Below are 20,083 nucleotides of genomic sequence, written 5' to 3'. Positions count from 1 at the left end.
AGACATGAGTATAAAGAAATAATACATAATTTAAAGATATGTACCTGAGTTCTGTAGGGTTGAGAGCAGAACAAATATCAAATGCTTAAAGGTCACAGATCCAAGTGCATAGATGATGCAGAACAAAGAGAGAGAGCTGGGGAAAAGAGGGCTTAGTTGGGGTAGACCTCTTGGAGGAGGTGTGATCTTAAATGTAACATTTTGTATCTAGCTCATCCTCAATGGGTGGTTGGGTGGATGGAGCCACTCGTAAACAACAGGTACGCGGTAATCCAGCCGCCATCCTCATCATCAGTGCTATTTATTGAGTGTCTACTGTGTGCAGGGCACTGTACTAAGCACTTGTGAGAGCACACCTGTATATATGTATATATGTTTGTACATATTACTTTATTTATTTTACTTGTACATATCTATTCTATTTATTTTGTTAATATGTTTGGTTTTGTTCTCTGTCTCCCCCTTCTAGACTGTGAGCCCACTGTTGGGTAGGGACTGTCTCTATATGTTGCCACCTTGTACTTCCCAAGCACTTAGTACAGTGCTCTGCACACAGTAAGTGGTCAATAAATACGATTGATTGATTGATTGCATTGCAACAGAGTTGGTAGGCAAATTCCCTGCCCAATTGAAGGTTTTAGGGCCGAGAACCTGCTCAAAGGAATTGATTATAGTGTTAGTGGCTGGCACAGTGCCACTTGCCCTCTCATCCCTCCCAAGTGAGCTCCCAGTGGGGTAATGAGAGCAGCAAGAGAGTAAGTGTGCAGGGAGCAGCCCACTATAATAATAATTATGGTATTTGCTAAGCGCTTTCTATATGTCAGGCACCATACTAAGCGTTAGGGTGGATAAAACCAAATTGGGTTGGACACTGTCCCTGTCCCACTTGGAGCTCCCAGTGTCAATCCCCATTGTATAGATGAGGTAACTGAGACACAGGGAAGTGAAGTGACTTGACCCAGGTCACACAATAGACAAGTGGCGGAACAGGGATTAGAACTCATGACCTTCTGACTCTCAGGCCTGTGCTCTATCCACTACATCATGCAGAGTTGATGCTGTATGAGAGAACCTCTGTCCAGCAGTCAGTTTGCCATCATGACTGCCAGGTAGCCACTGTGGTCTTGCCTGACCTTGTTAGCTATTTTAAGGATTCTTGCAGAGTCCATCCACCATGGGAGATGTCTTATGTTGTTTCTGGGTCACAAGCCTTCATTGCTGATGGCACACCCCCAGCAGACATTCCCCTCATTCTACCTATTTCATGACCCCTCTTCAGTGAGGTGTGGGTCGGACTTGTGTAGCACAATAAATCAATCAGTCGTATTTATTGAATGGTTACTGTGTGCAGGGCACTGTGCCAAACACTTGGGAGAGTTCACTGTAACAATATAATAGACATAATGAGCTTACAGTCTAGAAGGGGATTGTTGTTGTTGTCTTATGCTGTCGAATTGTGTCCGACCCATAGCGACACCAAAGACACATCTCTTTAGAATGCCCCACTTTCATCTGCAATTGTTCTGGTAGTGTATCCATAGAGTTTTCTTGGTAAAAATGCAGCAGTGGTTTAACATTGCCTCCTTCAGTGCAGTAAACTTGATTCTCCACCCTCAACTCTTTCCCATGCTGCTGCTGCCCAGCACAGGTGAGTTTTGACGTGTAGCAGATTGCCTTCGACTCACTAGCCACTGCCCAAGCTAAGAGTGGAATGGAATGGACAGGCCTCTGCTTGACTCTCCCTCCTGTAGTTGTGACTGGTAGAGTACTGGAAGCTCTCCAGGTGCGACCCTGAGAGGGGCTAGAAGGGGATACATACGTTAATAAAAATAAACTAATTATGGTGAAGTCCTTAAGTGCTGTGGTGGTGAATAAAGGGAGCAAATTGGGGTGATGCAGAAGGGAGTGGGAGAAAAGGAAATGAGGGCTTAGGAAAGACATCTTGGAAGAGTAGTGCCTTCATTGGTTGTCAGACCATCATGTAGTTGAATAAATTATAAACTCCATGCGGGCAGGGATCATGTCTTCTTCTAGTGAATTTTACCAAATGCTTAGTGCACTACTCGGCACACAAGAATATTGTTTGATAAATTGGTCTTAGAGATTCACTAATCATTTTGGAGACAAAATAAAGTTTGATAATTCAGCGCCTCCTTGATTGTAATATTTGTAAAGCTGTTACTGTGCACCTAAAATGGTTCTAAGTGCTATGGTAGATACAAGATAATCAGCTTGGACACAATCCCAGCCCCTCATGGGGTTCAGCCTAAGAGGGAGAGAGACAGGTATTGATTATCCATTTTACAGAGGAGGAAACTGAGCCTCAGAGGACTAACATGACTTGCCCAGGGTTGCACTCTCCTTGGGTGCAATAGAGTCAGAATTAGAACCCAGTTCCTTTAATTCCCAGGCCTGGTGCTTATTGATAAATGTCTTGATTTAGTTCTGCTTTTTGTCCATTTCACAGAAAGGTGAAGGTCTGGTCTGTCTTGATGGTGGAGGTGAAGGACAGTTGCTTAATCAGTGTAATCATCATCATTGTCGTGTTGCAGGATATTTCAAACTTCCTTCAGATCTGAACCTTTTTTCTCAAGGTTTCATCTGCACTACTTTACAGTGCCGCCCTTCACACACATGAGGGATAAGGACCGTGTCTAATTCCCATCTGGATATACTCTCCCAGTGATTATTACAGGATCCTGCACACAGTAAGCTCTGAATAAATACTATTATTTCTCCTCTAAAGCGGTGCTTCTTGAAGCAGCATGTCCCTAGTGGATTGAGCTCGGAGTTGGGTTCTAATCCCAGCCCTGCAATTTATCTCCTGTGTGACCTTGGGCCAGTCATTTCACTTCTTTGGGCTTCAGTAACCTGATCTGTAAAATGGGGATGAAGACTGTGAGCCCCTTGTGGAACAGGGACTGTGTCCAACCCAATTTGCTTGTATCTACCCCAGCACTTAGTACAGTACCTGGCATAAAGTAAGCGCTGAACAAATACCACTGTCATTATTATTAGCTGAACCTGTTTGGGGGCCTTCGGAATAAGGGAGGGGTAAGATTGCTACAGTTACTGTCTGCAGCAGTCCCACTTCCACACGGGGAGCAGTAGTTGTGGAAACATGCTGTGGTAACTCTGAGGAAAAACAGCCAGTATGTGGCCTGCTCAAAATCACTGTTGACAAGGGTATTTAAAGAGTGCTCCTCTTGCCAGAGTTTCTGAACGTGTGAACACAAATGTACCATCTCCAAGTACAAAGCAAATGGGTGGAAATTGAGTTGTCTTAACCCTACCCATAGCAAAGCTTTCAATGTAGGGAGGTCACCAAGCAACTCAAAACTGAGATTGTATGTTCCTGTCAACCTATACGAAACCCTTTGGTGTGCTGAGACACTTCCAGGTGGCTGAATTGAGTCTCTCTGAGCAAATTCTCAGTTTAGTCAGTCAATCAATCAATCGTATTTATTGAGCGCTTACTATGTGCAGAGCACTGTACTAAGCGCTTGGGAAGTACAAATTGGCATCACATAGAGACAGTCCCTACCCAACAGTGGGCTCACAGTCTAAAAGGGGGAGACAGAGAACAGAACCAAACATACCAACAAAATAAAATAAGTAGGATAGAAATGTACAAGTAAAATAAATAAATAAATAAATAAATAAATAAATAGAGTAATAAATATGTACAACCATATATACATATATACAGGTGCTGTGGGGAAGGGAAGGAGGTAAGACGGGGGGATGGAGAGGGGGACGAGGGGGAGAGGAAAGAAGGGGCTCAGTCTGGGAAGGCCTCCTGGAGGAGGTGAGCTCTCAGCAGGGCCTTGAAGGGAGGAAGAGAGCTAGCTTGGCGGATGGGCAGAGGGAGGGCATTCCAGGCCCGGGGGATGACGTGGGCCGGGGGTCGATGGCGGGACAGGCGAGAGCGAGGTACAGTGAGGAGATTAGTGGTGGAGGAGCGGAGGGTGCGGGCTTGGCAGTAGAAGGAGAGAAGGGAGGTGAGGTAGGAGGGGGCGAGGTGATGGAGAGCCTTGAAGCCCAGGGTGAGGAGTTTCTGCCTGATGCGCAGATTGATCGGTAGCCATTGGAGGTTTTTGAGGAGGGGAGTAATATGTCCAGAGCGTTTCTGGACAAAGATAATCCGGGCAGCAGCATGAAGTATGGATTGAAGTGGAGAGAGACACGAGGATGGGAGATCAGAGAGAAGGCTAGTGCAGTAGTCCAGACGGGATAGGATGAGAGCTTGAATTAGCAGGGTAGCAGTTTGGATGGAGAGGAAAGGGCGGATCTTGGCAATGTTGCAGAGCTGAGACCGGCAGGTTTTGGTGACGGCTTGGATGTGAGGGGTGAATGAGAGAGCGGAGTCGAGGATAACACCAAGGTTGCGGGCTTGTGAGACAGGAAGGATGGTAGTGCCGTCAACAGAGATGGGAAAGTCAGGGAGAGGACAAGGTTTGGGAGGGAAGACAAGGAGCTCAGTCTTCGACATGTTGAGCTTTAGGTGGCGGGCGGACATCCAGATGGAGATGTCCTGAAGGCAGGAGGAGATGCGAGCCTGGAGGGAGGGGGAGAGAGCAGGGGCAGAGATGTAGATCTGGGTGTCATCAGCGTAGAGATGATAGTTGAAGCCGTGGGAGCGAATGAGGTCACCAAGGGAGTGAGTGTAGATTGAGAACAGAAGGGGACCAAGCACTGAACCTTGGGGAACCCCCACAGTAAGAGGATGGGAGGGGGAGGAGGAGCCTGCAAAAGAGACTGAGAAAGAACGACCAGAGAGATAAGAGGAGAACCAGGAGAGGACGGAGTCTGTGAAGCCAAGGTCAGATAACATGTTGAGGAGAAGGGGGTGGTCCACAGTGTCAAAGGCAGCTGAGAGGTCGAGGAGGATTAGGACAGAGTATGAGCCGTTGGATTTGGCAAGCAGGAGGTCATTGGTGACCTTTGAGAGGGCAGTTTCCGTGGAATGTAGGGGACGGAAGCCAGACTGGAGGGGGTCGAGGAGAGAGTTGTTGTTGAGGAATTCTAGGCAGCGCGTGTAGACAACTCGTTCAAGGAGTTTGGAAAGGAATGGTAGGAGGGATATGGGATGATAACTAGAAGGTGAGGTGGGGTCAAGAGAGGGTTTTTTTAGGATGGGAGAGACATGGGCATGTTTGAAGGCAGAGGGGAAGGAACCAGTGGAGAGTGAGCGGTTGAAGATGGAAGTTAAGGAGGGGAGAAGGGCTGGAGCGAGAGATTTCATAAGATGAGAGGGAATGGGGTCAGAAGCACAGGTGGCCGGAGTAGCACTTGAGAGGAGGGAGGAGAGTTCCTCTGAGGATACCGCTGGGAAGGATGGGAGAGTAGCAGAGAGTGTTGAGAGCCGGGGGGTTGGAGAAAGGGGGGAAGAGACTTTGGGGAGGTCGGACCTGATGGATTTAATTTTGTTAATGAAGTAGGAGGCCAGATCGTTGGGGGTGAGGGAAGGAGGAGGGGGAGGAACCGGGGGCCTGAGAAGGGAGTTGAATGTACGGAAGAGCTGGCGGGGGTGATGGGCATGGGTGTCAATAAGGGAGGAGAAATAGTTTTGTCTGGCAGAAGAGAGGGCTGAGTTAAGGCAGGAAAGGATAAACTTGAAGTGAACGAGGTTGGCATGGTGTTTAGACTTTCGCCAGCAGCGTTCGGCAGCTCGAGCATAAGAGCGAAGGAGGCGGACAGTGGCAGTGATCCAGGGCTGTGGGTTAGTGGTGCGAGAGCGGTGAAGGGAAAGGGGAGCGAGCGAGTCTAGCTGAGTAGAAAGGGTAGAGTTGAGAGCAGTAATCTGATCATCAAGACTGGGTAGAGAGGAGAGGGCGGCGAGGTGGGGTGTGAGGCGCTCCGAAAGATGGGTGGGGTCCAGAGAGCGGAGATCTCTGTGAGGGAGTAATACGGATTTACAGGGGAAAGGAGTGTGAGTGAGGAGGCAGGTGAGAAGATTATGATCAGAGAGAGGGATCACAGAGTTGGTGAGGGTGGACACAGTGCAGCGGTAGGAGATGATGAGGTCGAGGGTATGACCAAGTTGGTGAGTGGGTGAGGTGGGGTGGAGGAAGAGGTTGGCAGCGTCAAGGAGAGATAGAAGGTGGGTGGCAGAGGAGTCGTTAGGGATATCCATGTGGATATTGAAGTCTCCGAGGATCAGATTGGGCATGGAGAAGGAGAGAAGGAATGTGAGGAAGGGGTCAAAGTCATTAAAGAAGTTGGAAGTGGGGCCCGGAGGGCGGTAGATGACGGCTACAAGAATCTGGAGGGGGTGGTAGAGGCGAATAATGTGGGCTTCAAAGGAAGGGAAGGAAAGGGAAGGGGGAGGAGGGATAGTGCGAAAGCGACATTGGGGGGCGAGAAGGAAACCGACACCTCCTCCTTTTCCGGTGAGTCTGGGGGAGTGGGAGAAGAAGAGGCCTGCACTGCAGAGAGCAGCAGAAGAGACCGTGTCGTCCGGCGACAGCCATGTTTCAGTTAGGGCGAGGAGGAGTAGAGAACTGGAAAGGAAAAGGTCCAGGATGAAAGGGATCTTACTTAAAACGGAGCGGGGGTTCCAGAGGCCACACTTGGCATCAGCTGTCGAGGGAGGGGAGGGAGGGGGAAGGGTGCGAGGGGTGGGGAGGGTTTGGATTGGGATGAGTTGGCGGGGGCCTGGGCGGGGAGAGTGGGAAGGGGGGTGGCGATGGGAAAGGAGAACTGGGATGGGGTGGGGGCGGGGAGAAGGGGAGGGAGGGGGGCCGGGAGGGAGAAGCGGAGGACCTGCGCTGGTACAGAGGAATCCTTGGTAGGGGTTGAGGGGGAGCGGTCTTGGTGGGTGAGAGGGAGGGAAACAGCTGGGTGGGAGAGGGGAAGGGGAAGGTGAGGAATGGGAATGGCAGTTGGGAGCAAGGGAACTGAAAGTTCATGGTGAGGTCAGCAGGGCGAGCGACAGTACCGCGGGGGGTTAACAATTGAGATGCAGAAGCAATAAAACAGTAGCAATGATAAAAGTAGGCGATGGCATCACAGGGTGTAGTTAAGCAATCAATATGCTATGGCAATAATAGAATTGGCAGACAATGATGCCATAGAGAGCAGATACAAACTATTAAGAGCTGGAGTAGGGTGGGCCAGTTAAGGGGGGTCAGGGAGCAGAGATACCTGGGGAGGGGAGCGAACAGTCAACTAGCATGGGAGGGCTGAGGAGGTGTGAATGAGGTTGTCGTTAATGTAACATGTAACATGGTGCTAACATGGTGCAACAAGGTGCTAACAAGGGCTTTTTACCTGGGGGCGGGGGGGAGAGTCAGTCAGGACCGGACCGGGAAGGTGGGGGGATGAGGGGCACTTTACGGAAGACCTCCTAAGTGGGGGGATGGAAGCAGGGGGGGCGTCCGTGGGGGCACTGAGATGGCGGGAGGGTGGGCGGCCGGGCCTCTCGGGAACGGAGTCCCGGGCGTCAATGGCGGCGCTCTGAGGAGAGGAGCCTTCCGGGAGCGGCAAGGCCGCGCGGTGTGATGGCGGGCGGGCCTCTTGGGAACGGAGTCCCGGGCGTCTATAGCGGCGCGCTCTGAGGAGAGGAACCTTCCGGGAGCAGCAAGGCCGCGTGGTGTGATGGGGGCAGGCGGGCGGGCCTCTCGGGAACGGAGTCCCGGGCGTCTCGCGGTGTGATGGCGGGCGGGCGGGCAGGCGGGCCTCTCGGGAACGGAATCCCGGGCGTCTATGGCGGCGCTCTGAGGAGAGGATCCTTCCGGGAGCAGCAAGGCCTCGCGGTGTGATGGCGGGCGGGCCTCTCAGTCAGTCAATAGCATTTATTGAGCGCTTACTGTGTGCAGAGCACTGTACTAAGCACTTAGGAGAGTACAATACAACAATAAACTGACACATTCCCAGCCCACAATGATCTTACAGTCTAGACAGGGAGACAGACATTAATATAAATAAATTACGGTTATATACATTAGTGCTATGGGGCTGGAAGGGGGGAAGAATGAAGGGATCAAGTTAGGGTGATGCAGAAGGGAGTGGGAGAAGTGGAAAGAAAGGCTTAGTCAGGGAAGGTTTCTTGGAGGAGATGTGCCTTCAATAAGGCTTTGAAGGTGGGGAGAGTCATTGTTGTATATGAGGAGGGAGGTGTTCCAGGCCAGAGGCAGCACATGGGCGAGAGGTTGGCAGTGAGATAGATGAGATTGAAGTACACTGAGAAGGTTAGCAATAGGGGAGTGAAATGTGTGGGCTGGGTTGTAGTAGGAAAGTAGCAAGGTGAAGTAACAGGTGGGTAATCAATCAATCAATCAATCATATTTATTGAGCACTTACTGTGTGCAGAGCACTGTACTAAGTGCTTGGGAAGTACAAGTTGGTAACATATAGAGATAGTCCCTACCCAACAGTGGGCTCACAGTCTAGAAGGGGGAGACAGAGAACAAAACCAAACATATTAACAAAATAAAATAAATAGAACAGATATGTGCAAGTAAAATAAATAAATAAATAGAGTAATAAATATGTACAAACATATATACATATATACAGGTGCTGTGGGGAAGGGAAGGAAGTAAGACGGGGGATGGAGAGGGGGATGAGGGGAAGAGGAAGGAGGGGGCTCAGTCTGGGAAGGCCTCCTGGAGTAGGTGAGCTCTCAGGAGGGCCTTGAAGGGAGGAAGAGAGCTAGCTTGGTGGATGTGGGGAGGGAGGGCATTCCAGGCCAGGGGGATGACGTGGGCCGGGGGTTGACGGTGGGACAGGCGAGAACGAGGGTCGGTGAGGAGATTAGTAGCAGAGGAGCGGAGGGTGCGGGCTGGGCTGTAGAAGGAGAGAAGGGAGGTGAGGAGAAGGGGGCGAGGTGATGGAGAGCCTTGAAGCCGAGGGTGAGGAGTTTCTGCCTGATGCACAGATTGATTGGTAGCCACTGGAGATTTTTGAGGAGGGGAGTAACATGCCCAGAGCATTTCTGGACAAAGACAATCCGGGCAGTGGCGTGAAGTATGGATTGAAGTGGGGAGAGACACGAGGATGGGAGATCAGAGAGAAGGCTGATGCAGTAGTCCAGACGGGATAGGATGAGAGCTTAATTGAGCAGGGTAGCGGTTTGGATGGAGAGGAAAGGGTGGATCTTGGCAATGTTGCGGAGCTGAGACCGGCAGGTTTTGATGACGGCTTGGATGTGAGGGGTGAATGAGAGAGCGGAGTTGAGGATGACACCAAGTTTGTGGGCTTGTGAGACGGGAAGGATGGTAGTGCCATCAACAGTGATGGGAAAGTCAGGGAGAGGGCAGGGTTTGGGAGGGAAGACAAGGAGTTCCGTCTTGGACATGTTGAGTTTTAGGTGGCGGGCAGACATCCAGATGAAGATGTCCTGAAGGCAGGAGGAGATGCGAGCCTGGAGGGAGGAGGAGAGAGCAGGGGCAGAGATGTAGATTTGGGTGTCATCAGCGTAGAGATGATAGTTGAAGCCGTGGAAGTGAATGAGGTCACCAAGGGAGTGAGTGTAGATCGAGAACAGAAGGGGACCAAGCACTGAACCTTGGGGAACCCCCACAGTAAGGGGATGGGAAGGGGACGAGAAGCCTGCAAAAGAGCCTAAGAATGAACGACTGGAGAGATAAGAGGAGAACCAGGAGAGGACAGAGTCTGTGAAGCCAAGGTTCGATACCGTGTTGAGGAGAAGGGGGTGGTCCACAGTGTCTAAGGCAGCTGAGAGGTCGAGGCGGATTTGGATAGAGTATGAGCCGTTGGATTTGTCAAGCAGGAGGTCATTGGTGACCTTTGAGAGAGCAGTTTCCGTGGAATGTAGGGGACGGAAGCCAGACTGGAGGGGGTCGAGGAAAGAGTTGGTGTTGAGGAATTCGAGGCAGCGCAAGGTGAATGACTGCTTTAAAGCCAATGGTAAGAAGTTTCTTTTTGATGTGGAGGTTGACTGGGTCAACCACTGAATTTTCTTGAGGAGTGGGGAAACATGGCCTGAACGTTTTTTATATAAAAAAAAAAGATCCAGAAGCAGAGTGACGTATGGACTGGAGTGGAGAGAGACAGGAGACAGGGAGGTCAGCAAGGAGGCTGATACAGTACTCAAGGCAGGATAGGATAAGTGGTTGGATTAACATGGAAGCAGTTTGGATGGAGAGGAAAGGGCAGATTTTAGGATGTCATAAACGTCGAACTGACAGGATTTAGTGACAGACTGAATAAGTGAGTTGAATGAGAGAGAGGAGTCAAGTATGACACCAAGGTTATGGGCTTGTGAGAAAGGAAGGATGGTGGGGCCTTCTACAGTGATGGGAAAGTTGGGGTAGGACAAGGTTTGGGTGGGAAGATAAGAAGTTCTGTTTTAGACATATTAAGTTTGAGGTGACTGGGAGACATCCAAGTAGAGATGTCTTGTAGGCAGCAGGAAATGCAAGAGTGCAGAGAGGAAGAGAGATCAGGGCTGGAGGTGCAGATGTGGGTATATCACTTAGAGGTAGTAACAATTATAATAATGGCATTTATTGAGCACTTACTATGTGCAAAGTACTGTTCTAAGCATTGGGGAGGTTACAGGGTGATCAGGTTGTCCCACATGGGGCTCACAGTCTTAATCTCCGTTTTACAGATTAAGTAACTGAGGCCCAGAGAAGATAAGTGACTTGCCCAAAGTCACACAGCTGACAATTGGAGGAGCCGGAATTTGAACCCATGACCTCTGACTCCAAAGCTCATGCTGTTTTCACTGAGCCATGCTGCTTCTCTGGCTGCTTCTCTGGTAGTTGAAACTATGCAAGTGAATGAGTTTTCCAAGGGACTGGGTGTTGATGTAAAGTAGAAGGGGACCCAGAACGGAACCTTGAGTGACCCCCACAGTTAGGGGTGGAAGGCAGAGGAGGATCCCTTGAAAGAGACTGAGAGTGAGTGGCCAGAGAGATAGGAGGAGAACCAGGAGAGGATAATCAGTGGAAGATGAGGTAGAATAATGTTTCCAGGAGAAGGGAGTGGTCGACAGGATTGAAGGCAGCTGAGAGGTTGAGGAGCATTAGGATGGAGTAGAGGGCATTGGATTTGGCAAGAAGGAGGTCATTGATGACCTATGAGAGGGTGGTTTCTGAGGAGTGAAGGGGATGGAAGCCAGATTTGGGTGGTTGGGGGTGGCCAAGGAGAGAATTGGAGGAGAGCTTAGAAGAGGACCCTGCGGTTGGGGTGTACATCATATTGGCTGTTCTCCCTGTATGTCTTGAGTTTCAGATTGAAGTGGGGTGTCTATTCTTATCAATTCTGGATAGTTTAATTTAAAATCTTTCAGTTATCACGCCTCCACAAGCCACAAAAACACAGACTTGCTGCTCACCAGACTGATCAGCACATGCAGTGTCAGAGTCTAATTTCCATTTCTCACGTTGTATTCTCCCAAGCACTTAGTACACTGCTCTGCCCGTAGTAGCAGCATGGCTCAGTGGAAAGAGCCCGGGCTTTGGAGTCAGAGGTAATGGGTTCAAATGCCGCTCCGCCACTTGTCAGCTGGGTGACTCTGGGCAAGTCACTTAACTTCTATGTGCCTCAGTTACCTCATCTGTAAAATGGGTATTAAGACTGTGAACCCCCTTTGGGACAACCTGATCACCTTGTAACCTCCCCAGCACTTAGAACAGCGCTTTGCACATAGTAAGCGCTTAATAAATGCCATTATTATTATTAGTAGTAGTAGTAGTAGTGCTCAATAAATATGATTGAATGAATTTTATTTGCACATAGTTGTGAGCATGGCCTCTGCAGGAGAGCCAAGTTAGCTGAGGGTAGTTTTCCCTGATTAAGCCTTCTCCGACAAAGTTTTCATTTCCCCTAGTCCCTCTATCTTCAGCATCGCTTATGGACTTTGTACCCTTGAGAACTTGATATTCACCCCGCCCTCAGCTCTACAATAATTATGTACATATCCATGATTTGTCTAGCTCCTGCACTAGACCCAAAAACCCTTTGTTGCTGTAAGGAATGATCCCAAGCTTTTAGTACAGGGCTCCACACACTGTAAGTGCTCAGTAACTGTCAATTGATTGATGGTTTCATTTCCATGAAGTCAGATCAGGGGACTCAGTGGCAAAGTTCTGATAATCCTGGGACTTTGGATTCTACAGGCAAACCCAGCTCAGCTGCCATATACCACTTAACAGGCAGCCTTGTCCCCAATAAGATGCTCAGGTATCCACTAAACCTTGTGCTCATCTCTTCTTACTCTGACTCCTTCTGCACACAGTTGGAGCTGATTAATCCATCTGTTACACCATGCAGTAAGAGCTCTGTACTAAGCACTTGGGAGAACACAAGGCAACAGAGTTGGTAGACATGTTCCCTTTTTTGAATGCAATTGATAGTGATGAGTGATCCAATTTCTAGACCCAGCTCTGTCACTGGCCTGCCATAAGTGACCATGGGTGAGTCACTTAACCTTGTTAAGCTTTTATTCCCTCATCTTTGTCTCCCCCTTTTAGACTGTGAGCCCACTGTTGGGTAGGGACTGTCTCTATATGTTGCCAATTTGTACTTCCCAAGCTCTTAGTACAGTGCTCTGCACATAGTAAGTGCTCAATAAATACGAAAAAATAAATAAATAAATAAATCTTTAAAATGAGAGATAAATTAGATGGTGAGCTGGTGAGGGACAGGGGCTGAATCAGATCTCATAATCTTGCATGTACCCCAGCACTTAGAAAATAATAAGCACTTGATCATTATCATTCTTATTAAATAAAATTAAATGTCCGAATCTCACGATTCCATTTCAAAATCTCACGTGAGGTTTACTGACTGACAGTATTAGAACAGTGCTTGGTACATAGTAAGCGCTCAACAAATACCATCATCATTATTATTATTGTTATTATTTAATCAATAGAAGCAGCGTGGCATAGTCAATGAAACACAGGCTTGGGACTCAGAAGGTTCTAATTCTGGCTCTCCACTTGTCTAGTGTGTGACCTTGGATAAGTCACTTAACTTCTCGGTGCCTTAGTTACCTCATTTGAAAAATGAAAAAAAATGAAGATTAGGACTGTGGGCCCTTTGTGGAACAAGGACTTTGTACAAACCAATTACCTTGTACCTACTCCACACAATAAGCGCTTAACAAAAATCACAATTATTATCATTTTTTTTGCCGGGAGGGAGGGAGGAGGGTGCAAGTCAGAGGGTTGGGTTAGGGTTTCCATTTCCTGTAAGAGCATATGGGGAAAGTCGGTTAACCAAATACCGCTTTTGTAGTCCTCCCGGGAAAAGAGAATCTCCGTCTCCCTTAGGTCCTCCCTGGTCACTTCTGTGCAAACGTCATCTTCGTTTTCCAAGGGAAGTCATATAGCCCGTAGGTGGTTATTGTTGTATTTATTGACCACCAATAGAATGAATGTCCATCAAATGTTGCTTCAACTTGCCCATCTTGTGGGGGTGGATAGTAACTTTCCTCAGAGGACAGGACGGGGTTGACCAACGAGCAGATGCTTCCACTCTGGCCTCTGGGCTTTTGCTTTCAGACATAACCTTTTACAAAATCAGTTCACTCATTGGAGCCAGTTAAAGTAGTCATGCATTTTTTCCTGCTTGATAGTATCAGCATGTGTTCTATGATGACTGAGCGTGGCCAAGTTACTACTATTTATTTATTTATTTTACTTGTACATATTTATTCTATTTATTTTATTTTGTTAATATGTTTTGTTGTCTGTCTCCCCCTTCTAGACTGTGAGCCTGCTGTTGGGTAGGGACTGTCTCTATTTGTTGCCAATTTGTACTTCCCAAGCGCTTAGTACAGTGCTCTGCATGCAGTAAGCACTCAATAAATAAGATTGAATGAATGAATGAGTGAAAGTTGGTATTTGAGACATGGCCACAGGCCAGTCCTCTGTATTGGACTCTTAAAGACCCAAATACACAGTCATCGGGCACCTTGCATCTCTTGTGCAGCCCCCAGACTGTAAACACTTTGTGGGCAGGGAATGTGTCTGTTTACTCTTATATTGTAGTCTCCCAATTTCTGAGTACAGTGCTCTGCACACTGTAAGCACTCAATAAATACAGTTGAATGATTGAATATGTCGTGCATGCTATGGTACTGTGGACATAAAAACCACTTACTTTTGCCTTCATAGAATTTGGTTAGTGAAATACTCACCAAATATACTTTTTGAGAAGTAATGATAACGATAATGGTAATAATTATGGTATTTGTTAAGCACTTGCTATGTGCCAGGCATGGTACTAAGTGCTGAGGTGGAAACAAGCAAATCAGGTTGGACACAGTCCCTTGCCCCACATGGGGCTCACGGTCTCAATCCCCATTTTACTGATGAGGTAACTAAGGCATAGATAAGTTAAGTGACTTGCCCAAGGTCACAGAGCAGACAAGTGGCAGAACCAGGATTAGAACCCATGACCCTCTGACTCCCAGGCTTGTGCTCTATCCATGCTGCTTCTCATTAAGTAGCAGTGGAGAAATTTAGACACATAATCTCCCAGTGCATCTCATCTCTAGACTGTAAGCTCATTATGGGAAGGGAACCTGTCCCTAATTCCCTTATACTGTACCCTCCCAAGTGCTTAGTACTGTGCTCTACACATAGTAAATGCTCAATAAATGGCGTTGATTGATGGATTTATCCCCAGAAGCTCTAAGCTCAGATCCCTGGCTTGGCCCATCTTGTCTGTTCTCCCCGAATTATCAATGCATTCTGAGAGGGTCAGGTTAGTTTCTCCCATTTAGGCCGAAGAAAGATGGTCACGATATGAGGCCAGATGAGAATCTAACTGCTGCTGCTTATCTCTAGTGTTTTATGGGGGAAATTCATTCAATTCTATTTATTGTTGTTCAAAGAAAATACCTTACTTCAGTCAATCAGTGGTATTCTTCGAGCTTTTCCTGTATGCAGAGCACTGTACTAAGCACTAAGACAATATAGTAGAGTAGGTAGACACTATCCCTGCTGTTAAATAGTGAGGCCTCCCCTGACTAAGCCCTCTTTTCCTCTTCTCCGACTCCTTTCTGCATCACTCTGACTTGCTCTTTTACTCATCCCTCATCCCAGCCCACCAGCACTTATGCACATCTCTGTAATTTATTTATTTATATTAATGTCTGTCTTCCCCACTAGACTGTAAGCTTGTTGTGGGCAGGGAATGTGTCTGCTTATTGTTATATTATATTCTCCCAAGCACTTAGTACAATGCTCTGCGCACAGTAAGAACTCAATGAATATGGTTGAATAAAGAAACTTGAGGAACTGAGGAGAGGCCTTCCCCTTAGACATATACTAGCTCTTTCTAAATATTTCCAATCACAAACACTTGAGAAAAATGGGAAAGGAAGCTGATGCTTAAAATGACTATCAGGTATTTTTTGTTCAGTAGCATATTTGCAGGTTTGCTAAGATGTATCAAATTAAGCTTCCAGTTGTTCATAATATGCAAATAAGGAGCTATCAATGACTTTATCTCCTTTTAGAGTGTGGTGTTCTATAGGTCAGTCTCCTTGTGAACCTCCCTTCATATGAAGTTTCCTGCTTTTTCCCCACTCATGTTTCAAATGACATTTCAGGACCTAGTGAAAAGAGCATTAGCCTGGGAGTCAGAGGACTTGAGTTCCAATCCCAGCTCCTCCACTTGTCTGCTGTGTGACTCTGGGAAAATCACTTCTCTGTGCCTCAGTTCCCTTATCTGTAAAATGGGGATTAATACTGTGATCCCCTTGTGGGACACGTGAACTATGTCCAGCCTGATAAGATTGTGTCTACCCAGAACTTAGTACAATGCCTGGAACATTGTAAGTGGTTAACAAATTGTCTTGTCTTATGCTTTCAAGGACCCCTAGTGGATCCACAAGAGGCTTTTGGATGGGACCCATAGTAGTAGTAGTAGAATGGTTTTAATGAGTGTGCACCGTTTGCAGTGCAGTACACAAAGCGCTTGGGAAGGTACAGCTGAAAGAAGACACACCTTCCCCATAGAGATATTGTCTTGTCTTTTCCTGTCGAGTCGTCTACAACCCATTACGACTCCATGGAAACATCTGTCCCAGAATGCCCACCTCCATCTGCAATTGTTCTGGTAGTGGATCCATAGAGTTTTCTTGGTAAAAATACAGAAGTGGTTTACCATTGCCTTCTTTGGTGCAGTTAACTTGAGTCTCCTCCCTTGACTCTCTACCATGCTGCTGCTGCCCAGCACAGGTAAGTTTTGACTTTCAGCAGATTGCCTTCCATATGCTAGCCATTGCCCAAGCTAGGAATGGAATGGGTATGCCTTTACTTAACTCACCCTCCCTCTGCCTGACTACTGGAAACTATCCAGAAGCAATCCGGAGAAGGGTGCTTAAATACCATTTTAAAAAAAACCCTAAAAAACAAACAAACATGAAAAACACAACTGAATAGCTAGAGGGACTGGGGATACCTCCCACCAGGTTCCAAGAATCTGCCTATTTTTAGGAAAAGAGCAAAAGGCATATAGATCAGAAGCAGAGACTTCAATGTATATGTTAGACTTTTTATCTTAGAACTGACTTGAGGTCTTTATTCCTTGGCTTTCTTATTTTAGGCAGGGTTGACTTTTGGGGTGGAAGAAAACATGAAAGGGAAAGTGGTGGACTTTCTTCCATTATTCTCTGGTATCTATAGAGCACAGACTGAGCACATAACACTGTACTAGTTGTTTGGGAGGGTAAAATGAACAGTAAGACATATTCCCTGCTCTTAAGTTGATCATAAGCTAATGGGGGAGAGCGGTGAAAAATTATTTACAAATTGTAGGGGTAGGAGGCAATAACAGGAAGGAGTTCAATTACAGCTGAGTAACTTAGCAGAATAAGCCATTGCATATTCAAGTGACAATCCAAATCCAACTATTCATATGTACCTAAGTGTGAATTTAGGAATAGAAGACATAAATGCTAAGGGCAGCTTTGGGGGTGATATACCAAGGGAGATGGGAATGGTTCTAGAAAGAGAGTTTAGGAGGATTTATGGAAGGCTTTGAAGATGGAGAGGCAAGTGGTCTGGCAGATTTAGGTGGAGAAGGAGACCCAGGTCAGGAAAATAGCATAAGGGAAGGGATAGAAGTGAAAGAGGATCGAGAGCAAGTACACTACTGATCCTCCAAGTCATTTATGTTATTACTTTGAGATGGGGTGGGGGGAAGTCCCCCATTCACTCTGGAGCAGACGTAGTGAAAAACTGAACCAAATCCTGTGGAGTGATCCCAGATATTTTTTTTTCAGGTAAGTGCTTACTGTGTGCCAGGCCCTGTACTAAGCATTGGTGTAGATACACCTAATGAGGTTGGGCACAGTCCAGGACCCACATCGGGCTCACAGTCTTAATCCCCATTTTACAGATGGGTTAACTGAGGCACAGAGAAATAAAGTAACTTTCCCAGTCACAATTCTGTCCTGGATGTGGAGCTTCTGGAAGTTTGCCAAAATGTTTGAGCTGTTCCAGGCTGCCCGTGGGCCGTCTATGGCTCAAGCTCAAATCCCCAAGAAATTGTGTGGTCTCTAGGAATGGAGGACATGAGTGCTCAGCTGTCTTTTGTCTAGGTGTTTGCTTAATAAGTACCCATATATTGTGTTCACTTGTCCCAAATACGATTGATTGAATGAATGAATGAATGAATCTGCCACCTTCACTCCTGTTAAGCAGTTTCTGGGAGGCAGTCTGGGTTCCATTCCAGCTTGCCCTGGAAATCAGCAGATCGTGTCTAGGACAAAGCTCCTATTATGGGAACAGTGATATTGTGTCTCCGACTGCATTGGCTGGTAGAGAAGCAGCGTGGTATAATGGATAGAGCATTGTCCTGGGAGTCAGAAGGTCATGGGTTCTAATCTTGGCTCCACTGTTTGTCAGCTATGTGACCTTGGGCAAGTCACTTTACTTCTCTGTGCCTCAGGTATCTCATCTGTAAAATGGGGATCGAGATTGTGAACCCCAGGTGGGGCAAGGAGAGTGCCCATCCTGATTTGCTTATATCTACCCCAGTGCTTAGTACAGTGCCTAAGACATAGTAAGCACTTAACAAATTCTATTATTATTATTATTATGGTGAGAATTGGAGTGGACACCAGCCTCTGTTTAACTGCCATTGCGTTTCTAACTTCCCTTTCAACTCTGAAAAAGGGAACACCAGGCAACAGGGCCTAATACAGCAGCTCCTTGTCGGTGCCTCCTTGTGTTGAGTGGACCCATGCTTGTAAAATGATGGCTGGCATATAGTGGCAGCCTGCTCATTCCCCTCAAGTTTTGGGGAGGTCTGCCTGGGCTTGGAGGGCTGCCAGAAGCCACCAACCCCCCACCTCAGAAGGCAATGGTGTGGGAGAGAGAGATCTGAGACTGAACTCCTTGTCTTCCCTACCAAACCCTGCCCTCTCCCTGACTTTCCCATCTCTTGGTGCCATCCTCGACTCCGCTCTCTCATTCACCCCTCACATCCAAGCCGTCACCAAAACCTGCCGGTCTCAGCTCCGCAACATTGCCAAGATCCGCCCTTTCCTCTCCATCCAAACCGCTACCCTGCTCGTTCAAACTCTTATCCTATCCCGTCTGGACTACTGCATCAGCCTTCTCTCTGATCTCCCATCCTTGTGTCTCTCCCCAGTTCAATCCATACTTCATGCTGCTGCCCGGATTGTCTTTGTCCAGAAATGCTCTGGGCATGTTACTCCCCTCCTCAAAAATCTCCAGTGGCTACCAGTCAATCTGCGCATCAGGCAGAAATTCCTCACCCTAGGCTTCAAGGCTGTCCATCACCTCGCCCCCTCCTACCTCACCTCCCTTCTCTCCTTCTGCAGCCCACCCCGCACCCTCCGCTCCTCCGCCGCTAATCTCCTCACCGTACCTCGTTCTCGCCTGTCCCACCATCGACCCCCAGCCCACGTCATCCCCCGGGCCTGGAATGCCCTCCCTCTGCCCATCCGCCAAGCTAGCTCTCTTCCTCCCTTCAAGGCCCTACTGAGAGCTCACCTCCTCCAGGAGGCCTTCCCAGACTGAGCCCCTTCCTTCCTCTCCCCCCTCGTCCCCCTCTCCATCCCCCCATCTTACCTCCTTCCCTTCCCCACAGCACCTGTATATGTGTATATATGTTTGTACATATTTATTACTCTATTTATTTATTTTACTTGTACATATCTATTCTATTTATTTTGTTTTGTTAGTATGTTTGGTTTTGTTCTCTGTCTCCCCCTTTTAGACTGTGAGCCCACTGTTGGGTAGGGACTGTCTCTATATGTTGCCAATTTGTACTTCCCAAGCGCTTAGTACAGTGCTCTGCACATAGTAAGCGCTCAAGAAATACGATTGATGATGATGATGATGACCTGAGCTGGGTAGCAGCAGCATGGGAGAGATTCGAGAGCAGAAACTCAAAGTTTACTGAGTGGAAGAAGGCAGTGGTAAACCACTTCCATATTTTTACCAAGAAAACTCTATGGATACACTACCAGAACAATTACAGCTGGAGGTGAGGTGCTCTCGGACAGATGTGTCCATGGAGTTGCTATGGGTAGGAGTTGACTCGACAACAAAAGACAAGGCAATGTCTCTGTGTCTCTTCTTTCTGCTGTACCTGCCTAAGCACTTAGTGCACTGCATTGCACACAGTGAACACCCATTCAAAGCCCCGCTTCAGTCTGTACTTCACTCTGCTGCCCAGATTATCTTTGTACAGGAACATTCTGGGCATGTCACTCAAAAATCTCCAGTGCCTGTCAACCTACATATCAAGCAAAAATTCCTCACTCTCGGCTTCAAGGCTCTCCATCACCTCACCCCCTCCTACCTCACCTCCCTTCTCTCCTTCTACAACCCAGCCCGCACCCTCCGCTCCTCTGCCACTAACCTCCTCACTGTACCTCGTTTTTGCCTGTCCCGCCGTCGACCCCCAGCCCACGTAACTTCACCTGGCCTGGAATGCCCTCTCTCCACACATCCACCAAACTAGCTCTCTTCCTCTCTTCAAAGCCCCACTGAGAGCTCACCTCCTCCAGGAGGCCTTCCCAGACTTAGCCCCCTTTTTCCTCTCCTCCTCCCCTTTCTCCCCGCCCTACCTCCTTCCCCTCCCTACAGCACTTGTATATATTTGTACAGATTTATTA

General features: G+C 47.7%; 2 protein-coding genes across 3 annotated transcripts in view; one reads left to right on the top strand and one right to left on the bottom strand.

Moving 5' to 3' along the window:
* The window catches only part of MED12L (mediator complex subunit 12L), a 535,097-nt gene that overhangs the window by 190,713 nt on the left and 324,301 nt on the right, over positions 1-20,083 (top strand). The gene's annotated exons all lie outside the window — the stretch shown is intronic.
* Positions 1-20,083, bottom strand: part of P2RY14 (purinergic receptor P2Y14) — an 80,503-nt gene that overhangs the window by 26,620 nt on the left and 33,800 nt on the right. The window lies entirely within an intron of this gene.

Source organism: Tachyglossus aculeatus, chromosome 1 (assembly GCF_015852505.1).
Source record: "Tachyglossus aculeatus isolate mTacAcu1 chromosome 1, mTacAcu1.pri, whole genome shotgun sequence".
Taxonomy (NCBI): Eukaryota; Metazoa; Chordata; class Mammalia; order Monotremata; family Tachyglossidae; genus Tachyglossus; species Tachyglossus aculeatus.
This window is presented reverse-complemented; position numbering and strand designations above follow the sequence as displayed.